The sequence below is a fragment of the Copidosoma floridanum genome, unplaced genomic scaffold (genome assembly GCF_036245765.1).
Source record: "Copidosoma floridanum isolate Cflo_tuat_1 unplaced genomic scaffold, Cflo_Japanese_pri ptg000026l, whole genome shotgun sequence".
NCBI classification, from domain to species: Eukaryota; Metazoa; Arthropoda; class Insecta; order Hymenoptera; family Encyrtidae; genus Copidosoma; species Copidosoma floridanum.
The window spans coordinates 5,045,377-5,054,753 of NW_028321903.1; positions in this window are offsets into that span (position 1 = coordinate 5,045,377).

Here is a 9,377-nt window from a genome sequence, read left to right on the forward strand (position 1 = left end):
ATATTGCAAGAATTTTATGCTTCAATTTTGCTGATCCAATGGGATTTGATACTTCAAAAGTGTCTTGATATAATATAATTTTTAAAGACCTCAAATTATCTCGAAAAAATTTATCATTACAAAAAACAGTGCCGTCAGTAAAATCAGTTAAAACATCATCATTACGAATTTTAGTAATTAATTTGATCTCTTGTAATACTGACTGATCATTAAAGAATTTCATTAAAGTTTTATTAATTGGTACATATGCAAAATTAGATTTATTTTTTTCTATTTCAACAAATTTAGGTTCTATATAATCAAAACGTTTTTTATAAAAATTTTTTCTCTTGCGATTTGTGTTTAATTTCCCATGACTTTGGGTCCAAGGGTCAGCACTAAAAATCTGATCAATCGCATCTTTAATTTTATGTGATTCGAAGTTCTCTTTATGGAATATTTCTGTCAACGTTTTTTTTTTTAATAGCTAGACTCTGATCACGAAGATTACTTATTTCTTCCATAATACATTGTATACTTGAAACAGGAATCAATAACTCACTTTCTAATTTTAAATAAAATTGTGCTAGATTCTTTATGAATAAATCAGACTCCACATCAATGGTTTTCTCAAAATCTTCATTATTGTTTAAAAAATGATCAGTATGATGCATGAAATCAGTGTTTAAATTTTCATTACTTTTAGTGATAATCTCAGAAATATTATCACAAATAAGTCTAACTTTCTCTGTACTAACTGTATTGTGCGTAGTTTTAATGTACGATTCACCATGGTACTTTGCAATATAACTGGTGAAAGAGGATGAAATTAAATATTTTTTATCACACTTGTTACAAGGGCAAATAATTTCTTGATTATTTTTTATATGATTTTTTAAATGCTTTAAGAGAAGGGCGTAGGTATCGAACGTTTTTTGGCAAGTTGTAACCGAACACAAGTGTTTCCCATTTAAACTAATACAAGAATTCATGGGAAATATTTTTTTTTTTCTGACTCCCAACCATGAATTCTGTGTAGATGGATGTTTAGGTATTGTAAAGTTTCGTATACTTTGTTACATTTCTCATAACCACATTGATACAGTTTAGAAATATTACGATGGTGGCTTTGATGGTTTCGATGCACTTTCAAAGATGTAGATGTGTGAGTACAAAATTAACAATGGAACATCTGAGAAATTTAAAAGTTTTTTACCAACGATTTATAACACAAGCACAATTGTACAATAGAATTACATATTGTGATTGAATATTGTGAAAATTTTAGTGTACAGTAAGAATGTCATGCGGAATAAAGTAAACAAATTAATATTGTTAAAAAGCAAAAAAAACGTAATTATCTAAAACACCGATAAATAAAAATATATTTTTCCAAAACGATTCATTTTTAAAAATTAAAAAAAAAATTATAAAAATTGGGAAGAAGGTAAGATCCAATTTACTTTAAATACCATAAGAATATTGAGAAGATAGTTATGCTTGAGCTTAAATTTTTAAACGGTGTTGTTAATTAAAAAAAAAATGGAATAATTAAAAAAAAAACATCAAGATCGGCAGCAAACACTTTTACATGTGGCTCATTTAGTATAAAAACACAATGACCCACAAATATTCAGAAAATGGTACACTACGTCACTATGACACAAAATGCGAACTTAAGTACCTGAAAGACATATATGATTTACGTTTGTGCCAAGTTAGCGACAAGCAGTCAGTGTTCTTAAATGTGACTGGAAAACTTGCGGGAAATTCACATTGGCTATATGGGCCAAGACGTAAAAACCCAGATAACTCGGCGAAACTTCATACATAATAAATTAACACATTAACCCCAAGCTATTTAACCCAATAACCCAGGGTGCTTACTGGCCACTCTTTGTAATAATAAAATTTTAATTAACAACACAAGCGCCAATCACTATAATACCCGAGGCGCTTACTGGCCATTTTATTAACTTCATTAACTAATGAAGTAGCCAGTAGTGCCCCGTGTCATCTGGCACTTGTATTATTAATTAACATTTCATTGTTTAAAGGAGTGGCCAGTAAGCGCCCTGGGTCATCTGGTGATAGAAGCTTATTTTATTAATAAACATTTTATTATTAAAAAAGAGTGGCCAGTAAGCGACTCAGGTCATCTGGTGATAGGTGCTTGTGTTATCAACAAGCTTGCCAGGTGTTGACTTCTTTCGAAAAAAAGCCTGGAGGTCCAGACATTACCAGAAAAATCACTATTTGGTTTAAAAGTCGGATAAATGGTTTCTCGGCATCCCGGGTACATTTCATCGAAAAATCCTGAGAAAAAGATCTCGATAATTTTTGACGGGATTCGAACCCAAGATACCTCTCGGAGCTTTCTCTTCGGCTAGTAGGCTAGTGCGTTGACCACTCAGCCATTGAAGCTCACTAGGTCACTTGTGAGTATTAAAACTTTATGCTTCGTATTTATACGTCTTTCAGAAAAATTGTAGAATCCAGTAGTCTAAGACTTTTGTTAATAATAGTTTTTTTTATGTCATCCTAATTGTTAAAATGGAATAAAACCTTCAAAAATTTATTAAAAAATTACTTATCGCGAACACGAAAAAAAAAAAAAATTGTGTCAGAGTAGTAATTGTAAAAATTGCTTAGATCTTGTTAATTAACGTTAAAGTGTTTTGTGACAAAAAAAAATAAATTTTTGTATCGTAATTGCCGTGAAGACAACTAATAATACAAAATATTAAAAAATAAAAATAATTAACGTTTATCATTTGATGTTTTCACTAACTACAATAATGTGTATAGTTTCTACATATAAAATACTTTTTTAACCGTTATAGCCTTATTTCTATTGGCTTGAGCAATTATGTAAAACTTATAAATTTACAACTTTTTTCAGAAGCACTTGAGGAACAAATTTTAGGAGATTTTTTCTTTTTAAAATAAGCCAAATAACTAAAAAAAAATTTTCCGGTAACAAAATTCAAAAATTTTTTCTTGTTTAAACAATTGCTGATAACTTTTAGAGCATTCAATAAAAAAAGATGAATATTAGTTGACTTGATTACAGACTGTAGGACAAGACTTAAAACGAAATTTCTTATGCGCTCTAAAATATAGAGATTTTCATTTTTTTGTTTCAAATTCAAAAGTTTCTGGGATTTGCTAATATGAACGATTTCCTTAGTTCTTTATTTTTTTTTTACATAAATCAATAGTCAATAATGTGTACATGCGTACGAGGTTGTAAAATACAGAAAATGATTTACACATCAATAGAAATCGATAAAAATTTATAGATATCGTTAGAAATAATTATTGAAATGTCTGCTGCTTACGACATAGCACGTACGCATTTTTTGTCGCTTGCGACCTACCCCGTGCACGCATTATATTTACTATTTTCTGCTGTTTACGACGTGCAGACATGTCACTAAGTACCGGACTTCCATAGTTTTTTTTTTATATTATACTGCTCTACGTCCGGCTCCTTTGATAAGGGCACTACTATGGGCACTTAGCACTTTGGAGAAGGAAGGGAAGAGTGATAAAGAGGCCTCCTCCCATTACTGGGAGGGGGTAGGGGGAATTAGGCAATTTTGCTGCGAGAAGGTTGCCTAGATCCTCCTCGAGGAGCATTGCGTGGTGAAAAAGCACATGTGAAAAATCACAGAGGTACTTGCCCGAAAAGTCGCACTGACCGGGAATCGAACCACGGTCTCCCGCATGCCAATCCACGACCTAGCCGACTGAGCCACCGCGCGCTCGACTTCCATAGTTACAACAAGAGAGTTGCTATACCCACATATATATTATAAAAGAGGAGGGCGGGCGAAGGGTAAGATATCTTTTATTTTAATTGAGAATAGCCGTCCGCTTGCAATGTTAATCACTACATATAACTCACGTAAGTTTCAAAAGTATTTTCTTTAGAAATTGAACGTTTCTAGATAAACAATCACAAAAAACGAAACGTTTCTTGTATGGGGATGCACTAACGCTTGTACTAACAGAAGCTATTGATACATGTTAACTACTGGAAATTACATACCTTACACTTTGTTCAATGCGCTCCCAAAGGTGAAGGTCAGCAGAAAACGAACCTTCTTTATCAACGACAACTGTGAAGTTTGCAAGTTCTCTACTTGGCAGGATCTTGGCTCAGCTGTAATGTTTATACACGTTTCTCATTTTGAAGAAGGCAGCTTAAAGTACGAGAACGTGATGTGCTATGAAAGTTGCTCAGTTGAATGCACGTAGAAAATACTGACTATCTACACATAAACAAAAAAATTACTATGATTATATGGTATGCATCCATGAATTTTATTAAAACGAATTCGTCTTTGCTTCTCCTTCATCTACAGGACTGAGAAGCATATACACCTTTGAGTCAGACTCGCGCACTAAATCACTTATAATATTACTTTACCTTCGCAGCGTTATTTTTTGTAGTTTATAGCAGCAAAAAACTGTTGGCCGTCCTTCATCTCGAAATCTCTACCACTCCGCGAACGACTTTTGCGCATTATCTACTTATGATCTACGTAATCGTGTTTAAATCCGCATTTACCTAATATCTATAACTGTAATAAGGCATAATTAACTTAAAATGGTGATCAGCTCAAAAAATAAAGACACGGGGCTACTGCATGCAAAAAATGGATACTACAGATGATAGGTGCACCACGTCGCAGCAAGAAAGCTGGTTTGAACAGCTTAGTCTCTTCTGTTATAGAGTTGCACATCACAAGAGCCTAAAGGCAAATTTTCAATTGACGAGTTGCGTTACGCGAACAAACTGCGCGACTTTTAAAACTGCCAAATACCTACAGCCGACAATTTCGCGAAAAAAAAATTTTATTTATGTTCAAAAAATAACAATAAAAAATAATTTAAAGGTAACGTAATGCATAAGTAAGCTTTAAAAATTACGAATTGAGTGATATAATTTTTACTGATATAATAATAATGTGAAATACTCAATAAATGTAATGTATAATTATCTAATCAACCAGATAAAGTAAATAAAACAGAGTTTGATCAATGAAATACTTATAAAAATGTTAAGTTAAAGTAGTGGTGTGCATGATAATATCTATTTTTATTAAAATTATATGAAGACTGCTACTAAAATAAGCTCATACCTAGTAAAGTTCCTTGATGTGTTAAAATCAAGTAATTAAATACGCGCATTGGTTACTTCCCACACAGAGTGTTGGTAATTTGAGGGCCGAACTATAAGCACAGTTAATATAATTAATGCTTATTAATAGCTTCTTCTTAATTGAATTGCTTGTCCATTAGAATTTTGCATTTATTTTATACTAAGTTTTCACTTAAAACTAATGTTGCAATGATCGGCAAATGTATTAATTCATTGTTCAAAAAAAAAAAAAAAATCTCGCAAGTATGAATCTGAAAGGTTTAATTTCAAAAACCTGCATTATATCGACTGCAATACTTCAGCTTTTGGGAGGCCACAATAAGATATTTTATATGTTCATAATTAAAATAGTTTCCATCAAGGTAAATTATTATTATTCATTTATTTTGGACTATTTTTAAAATTAGAATATTAACAAAATCAGAGTTTGAGAATGAAATCAGAATTGAGAGTATACAATTAATATATAATACAACAAAGTGTTGTAAATCAAATTTATTGGCTTCTTGACGTCGATATACTTATATATAATTCTAAATCCATACGTTCATTGGCAGTCAAATTTGCAAACTCTTACGTTTTTCTATGCATAATTATTATTATGAGCATAGATGCATACTTTTAAATCGTGTAGTGAATAAATTTTACACTTGATTTATACTTACAAAATACTTGGGAACTCTTGTAAAGAACATCTTCTTTAATTAAACATTGTTGAGCGCGTTTTTCTACCCATGTGACAATTTTTAAAAGCATTATTGTAAAAAATGTTTTAAAGTGTCAATTTTATTTTTCAAGCATCTTTTGCTGAAAATGAAATGAAATTCTACTGAAATTCACATTAATATTGGTAAATTTTAAACCATGCATGGTGTAACTAATATACATTATTTGATAAAATTTTACTACACAATTTATTTGGGTTTAATACGAATGTACTTCAAATACTGTATGTATAAAGACATTGAATTTCCAATAAGTATACTTTAAATTTGAATAGCACCACATGGAAAATAGCTTAAATTAATTAATTTAACACGTTACTGAAAACTAAATAACATTTCACTAAAATTCACAAAAATGTTAATAAACTTTAAACCATGCATGGTGTGATAACCACTATTTGTTTTAAATTCACTGCACAATTTATTTGTTTTTAATACAAACGTACTTTAAATATTATCTCTGAAGAGACATTGCATTTTTAAATATGTGTCGTTGGAATTTAAATAGCACCTCAGTAATAATACTTTACAATTCATTAACTTTTAGTTGAATGTAATGTATTCCGATTTCAAATACTAGATTATTAAATTTCATGTACAAAAAGTGCATTAAATTTAATGAAATTTATAACAGTGATGCAATCAAAATAAGTTTGATGATATTCGTATTCTCAAAGGCATTAAAAATTACGTTATTGAAAGAATATCTTACACAGGTTCTCGTACTATTTCATCAGAAATGTTTATTCTGCCAACCAAGTACTTACCTTAAACGAAAAGAATAAAAGTAAAAGCTTCATGAAAGCCAAAATCTTCTTCAGCCGCCTGTTCCGATCAATAGTGGAAGCAACAAATAAAGAAGGAAGAGGAGCAACGGAAAAAAGAAGAAAAAAAGTTGAAAAAAAGCAGCTACAAGAAGAGAAAAAGCAAATAGAACAGGCCAAGAAATAGCTACAAGAACAAATTAAAAACGTACAAAAACAGATTAAACAAGAAACGTAAGATTTAACAAGATAATTAAATTTTTGTTCTCTCTATGCTGTTTTTTCAATTCAAAAGTTTATCTGTGGCATAGTAGAAATTATTTATTTAAATGTAAATGTTACTATTATTTAAAAATAAGTCAAGCAATGAATAATTTTTTTTATATAACAATCACGATTAATTTTATTTGTGACAATCACTCTAAAGTTGTACTTTTGCCTTATAACCACAGCTTATTTCGTCGTATTTTCAATAATTCATGTAATATTTGTTTACCCAAGTAGTGAGTTTTGTAATAAAAGTCATTATCTTTAAGTTTAATAGTTTTTTAAAACAGTAAAAGATCGGATGAAATGGTTTTCTATGTTTCAGAAACTGGGACACACTGTGTGAAACAACTAGGCCATGCTATTTTTTGGTGTGCCATTAATGGGGACTTCATATGTCACTCAATAATTTTTATCTTAATAATTTTTTTGGCATTACTTCTGCACGAAAATTAATTTACTATATCTAACACATTTATTTTACATGATAACACAAAAAATTTAACGTTTGAATTGATTATTAAGTTTTAAGTGATCAATTTAACAGAGTAATACTTTTGAACCTGTTTCACAATACGGACGTTTACCTTAATTAATCTGATATTTAATAAAAAAATAATAAAACATGAAAAAGAAAGTAGAGAGAGCCCTGACCAATACTCCTTTCTGTGGAAAACCACCCATCTATCATTCATTTTCACCTCCATCGACTTTTTCTTTCACTTTGTTTTCTCCTTATTGATATGTATACATACATTTATTTATACAAACTTGTATAACATATCCATAAATTCAAGCTTATTATCGCCATGATAAACTATGACTACATCATACTTTTAAACTTTTTCCCTTAATTTATTATACAAAAATTCATTCTTTTCGATGGCTTTGAAGACGCGATCTGGAGCGGAGACTTGAAACTCATCATCGATCTTGCATCCAAAGCGAGTATTAATCTTCCTAAGTTCTGTCACTATATATCTCTTACCCTTCTCCAACTTTTATAACTTCGTTGTTGGGAAGTTAATGTTGTTAGCGATTCGGATTAACCCAGCAAAAGTCCATTTCCTAAAACAAATCAAAAATTCAATTATTATATGCTATAGCATACAGTATAGTAAGTAATAGTTACTACTCACTTCAAAGTTAAGCTCAATCTTTGATATAAGAGAAGATTAGAACCTTTGTATCATGCTTTGAGGAGGACTCGACGTGATCTCTGGCTCGTTTGACGTTGGAATGACTTCCACAGCCTGGTATACCTCCTTATGTAGGGTTAGTTTCTGTGTCTTACTTGAAGGAGGACCTGATGTGCTCTCCAACCTATACAGCGTTGGAATGAGCTCTGCAGCCTAAGGTAACTCCTGATATAGGGATATTCTCTCTCCAGATTCTTCCCACACTTCAACATTTTCCACCTCCATTGGCTGTCACTCTCTGTTTTTCCTTCTACTTTTTCGTCTCCCTGCATCTTATACTTATCATCTTGCACACGACTGTAATACATTTTACTTCAAAGACCGATAAATTTAAGCATAATTTGACTACAACACTCATCTTTCATAAGCCCAATCACTTTCTCATTTCTTCAAGGTAAATTGAAATGATTATCGTCTGCATAATCTGATTTATTGAGCTTATTAATATCTTCACCTATTACTTAATGAATGTTTTTATCTTGAATTCCATGAATCAAACTGTCAGTGTCTATGTATAATAGCTTGAAAAATGCTGCTTCTAGTATGAATAATGAACGTCATATATAAGTGTTATCGATACATTGAATACACGAAATCCAACGTAGATAAGTTTTCTAATTGTGATATCTGTTTGTGCAAGTTGTATGGCCACAAGATTTTTAGCGAATATTGTGTGACTGTAAAGGTTTAGTTTACCAATAAGGGTCTCTGCATTGTAGAGCTTATGCCATTTATTAGAAGCTTCACGTCGACTCCTTTTTGTTTTCATTTCATTGTTCTCCCGTGATCTGCGTTTATTATTATCTTAAAGAAGAGTTTTTCAACTCATTTTTAGCATTTTTTCTCTTCTCAGTATTGAAATCAACGTAGGGGTTTAACCGTGCACTCTTATTGAATTTCAATGCTCTTTGCATTTTACCTAAGATTAATACATGTTTTAAAGCTTGATTTGAAGCTTGATAGTGTATGAAATAACGTTTTTTCTTGTATAAAGTAGTCATCAATTTCTTCTGCCTCGTACCAGGTGATGTCAAGATATTCAAGACATAATGGTAAATCTTTGTGGTCATTGTGTTAGCTCAAAAGATACTTTAAGTCGACTTCAAATATATAGCCGTAAAAGTGATTGTCCGAAACATGGAAAAAATTTAATCTACTTAGATTTCTCACCTATTTAAAACCACCACATGGTTAGGGTCTGCGTCATAGCCCAACTGCGGTTATTGACATCATAGTACATAAGAAATTTTTCGTTTTCTACGGGATTATATCC